This window comes from Myotis myotis, unplaced genomic scaffold (genome assembly GCF_014108235.1).
Source record: "Myotis myotis isolate mMyoMyo1 unplaced genomic scaffold, mMyoMyo1.p scaffold_m19_p_1, whole genome shotgun sequence".
NCBI lineage: Eukaryota > Metazoa > Chordata > Mammalia > Chiroptera > Vespertilionidae > Myotis > Myotis myotis.
In genome coordinates, this window is record NW_023416313.1 from 107277133 (window position 1) to 107281174 (window position 4042).

Genomic DNA, 4042 nt, shown 5'->3' on the forward strand with positions numbered 1-4042 from the left:
GTTATATACTCAAGTAAGTACTATGTTGATTAAGGTGAATGACCTTTAAAAATATGTATATCTTTTATTATTTTTTTTCACAATACTGTATGTTACCCTCCCCAAAATCCACATTATATTTCATGGCATAATATTTTAAAGACGTATTCTACAAAAACAATAGGGTCCAGGTTAAGAAATACTTATGAAATACTAGAACGTGTTTCTCTTGAGAAGTCATAATGTACACTAACATATTACTGATTCTGAGAGATCCAGCAGTAAAACAACTGTAGCTATTACATAGCCCAACTAAATTTTAAAAAATGGCGTTACTGTTAAATAATATTTTAGATGCTAATAATGAATGATGCTTGTGTAATGAATACTACAAGTGAAATTAACATGACATTTAATATTATCTGCTGAACGTCAGAATGCCCTAAAGTAACTACTTGCAAATAGTAATTATCATATGTATCAAGTATGAAATTTTATTTCATTACTTATAAATAGCTGAGTTCAGAAGTGAGGGTAAATTTTCTTTTTTTTATATATATATTTCATTGATTTTTTTTACAGAGAGGAAGGGAGAGAGATAGAGAGTCAGAAACATCGATGAGAGAGAAACATCAATCAGCTGCCTCCAGCACTTCTCCTACTGGGGATGTGCCCGCAACCCAGGTACATGCCCTTGACCGGAATCGAACCTGGGACCTTTCAGTCTGCAGGCTGACGCTCTATCCACTGATCCGAACTCATTTTGGCGGTAAATTTTCTTTTTCCTTATTGGGAATATAGAAAATTTGGAGAATCAGAAATAAGAAAATATTTTTTTTAAGTTGGTGAAAACACCGTTCTTCTTAGAGGATAAAGGTAGTTTGTATATATTTACCTGAAAGTAATTTTGTTGCTGCAATAATTATGTAAATATACCCAGGCAATATATGCATGCTATAAAGTATGCAATGGAAAGAACACTCTGATGAAATAATGACTACACTGCACTCAGTGTAATCTAAACATCCCCAAATGTTGAGTCATGTTTAGTGTAAGTAAAAAAAAAAAAAAAAAAAAAAAGAGTGGAACTTCCCATTTATCTATTTTATTTTACATAGTTTTCTGTTCCTTATAGTCTAATATATTTGTAAATAATCTGCTTTTAGATATGACTTCCAGAGTAATAATATTATATTTTAGTGCCACAAATTAAAGCATGCAAATGAGATTTATTTTAATATTTTATTATTAATAATAATTATGCAATCCTATCTAATAAAAGAGAAACATGGTAATTAGCATATGACCGCTACCCTTCCCATTGGCTAATCAGGGCGATATGCAAGTTAACTGCCAGCCAAGATGGTGGCCGACAGCCAGGCAGCTGACGCGAACAGGGAGGCTTGCTTGCTTCAGTGAAGGAGGAAGCCAAGCTTCCCTGCCTGCCTTGCCGGCCTCTCAGCTGCACTCTAAGCAACACTGTAACAAATATAGAAGCTAAACAAAACCCCGGGCTTCAGCCAGCAGGACCGCAACATTGTTTAAAATACAGAAGGTAAACTAAGGCCAGAAAACTGCTTTCAGCAGTGGAGGTCTCATAGCTGGAGCCGAGCCTCAGAGCTAAAGCTGGCCCAGAATAAAAAAACAAAAGGAAAAAAGGACAGGTTGGGAGCTTCAGTCACCCGCCAGCCTGAAATCGGCCCTCAGCCCCTCACCCAGGCTGGCCAGGCAAACCCCTGATCGCCCTGGGGCTCTGTGCGTGACAGGGGGGAGCTCCCCAAACCCCCTGATCGCCCTGCGGCTCTGTGTATGACAGGGGGCGGGGCCACAACCTCCCTATCCGCCCTGCTCTGTTCGTGACAGGGGGGAGCTCCTCAACCCCCTGATGGGCCCTGCTCTGTGCGTGACAGGAGGTGGCGCCGCAACCTCCCCATCGACCCTGCCTTGTGACAGGGGGCGGTGCTCCAACCTCCCAATCGGCCCTACCCTGAGCGTGACTAGGGGTGGCATCGCAACCTCCCGATCCACCCTGCTCTGTGCATGACAGGGGGCGGAGCCCCAAGTCCCCAATCAGCCCTGCTCTGAGCCTGACCAGGGGCTGCACCTAGGGATTGGGCCTGCCCTCTGCCACCCGGGAGCAGTCCTAAGCCAGCAGGGCATTATATCCCAAGGGGTCCCAGACTGCAAGAGGGCACAGGCCGGGCTGAGGGATCCCCTCTCCCCCCAAGTGCACAAATTTTTGTGCACCGGGCCTCTAGTATGTATGTAATATGGTAATTGTTTCCATTACTTGTATTCTACAATGTTTTAGCTTTAATATAAAATTAATTAAATAGCATGATAGCTAGCTAATAGAGAATGTATTTAAATATATTGCTTAAATAATGAAAGACTAAATAGAGGCTGAAGATGACAATATCCTATATAATAAAGAGCTAATATTCAAATGGTCATCACGCCCTTGAGCCCTCGTGCCCTTGTGCCTCGCGCTGGGGCCGGGGGACCTGAGGCCAGGCTGGGGGGACCTGAGGCCTCGCCCTCACCTAGCAGGGTTTGATGGGGGACCTGAGGCTGCATCCCCTACCCAGCAGGGATAGATGGGAATCTGAGGCTGCATCCCCGCCCTGCAGGGCTTGACGGGGGTGGGGTCTGCCGCATCTGGATTTCTCACGATTTCGAGGTACGTGTGGGTGGGCGGGGACTTGACTCTGAGTCCTGCGGCGCAGCCCAGACTCTGGCAGGAGGGAGATTTTCATATACATTTTACTAATTTTCTTTCATCTCTGACACTTAAATTGTAGATAAAGGGCAAATAGCAATATTAAATTATTTCCTCTAATTAATTCCCCTTTAGTGTGCACAAATTTTGTGTACTGGGCCACTAGTCTATATATAAAAAAGCCTAAGTGACCGGCCGACCCCGCCAGTAGGTATTACAAGCACTGACCACCAGAGGGCAGATGCTCAATGCAGGAGCTGCTGAGAGATAGCAACTTTGCAGAGTGCCCTCCCGCACTCCAGGTTTTGGCCTGATCCCTGCAGGCCAGGCCAAGGGACCCCACTGGTGCAATAATCCATGCACCGGGCCTCTAGTTTTTAAATAATCTAAGAAATGTAAGAGTCCATCAAGGGTTAAAAATATCGGGCCCTATTTCTTAATAAATCAGTTTCAAGCTATCCTTACAGATACAGAAGGTCCCAGGAAAAATGACCTTGATATTATTCTCCCACTACCAATAAGAAGATGCAAGGACCCCGAGCCTGTCACCCACTACTGATGTCAGTGGACTGCAGGGTGCCTCAAAGAGCAGATATCCTGGGATCTGGGATCCATGCCAAAAACAATCTACAGACCCTTGTAAATTGGTCGGCTTGACATAAGATGTTCAGGTGGTTTAATTTGAGACGCTAGTCTGACCACCTTTTCAGATCTCTGATATTTGACAAATAAAAATTGCTTTCCTTTTCCTAATACCTGTCTCTTGACTTTGGCTTTCTTGTGGCAGCCTGAATCCTGGACATATTTGGTTCAGTTACAGTTTATGGCAACACCATGGGGATAGAAAGCAGGGTTCTCTGGTAAGTCTTGAGCTTGCAGGAGGACCCCCAGGCTTCCGGGAGCAAGCTGCGCCCCTTGGGAGAATGGAGGGACTCCAAGCAGCTGCCAAGTGATTTTAGTTGGGAGTTCCTAAGTTTCCTCTTGGCGCTGGCCGCAGGTCTCACTGTTTTGTAAATGCCTGAGGTTAGTGATTTCTGGGTTTCTCCTGACCTGTTGATTTGGAGGACAGGGTGGCTCATGCCTGCACAGCCTGAGACTCCTGCTCTCATCACCTGGGGCTTCTCTTCAAGAGCCTTATGGAAGCCCTACAGGCCGATTGGCAACAATCATTTGAGAGATCAGAGTCTAGGAGACAGAATACCCCACAGCCCCACCAGTGTGGTTGCAAGCTTGCTCTGGTTCTGGTTCTGGTTTCTATTTTGTTGTTTTCTTTTGGGTCTGTTTCTGATTTTTGTTTCTGTTTTGAAATGAGAGGCTCAGTCTCAGTTCTACCAGAGAGTCCCA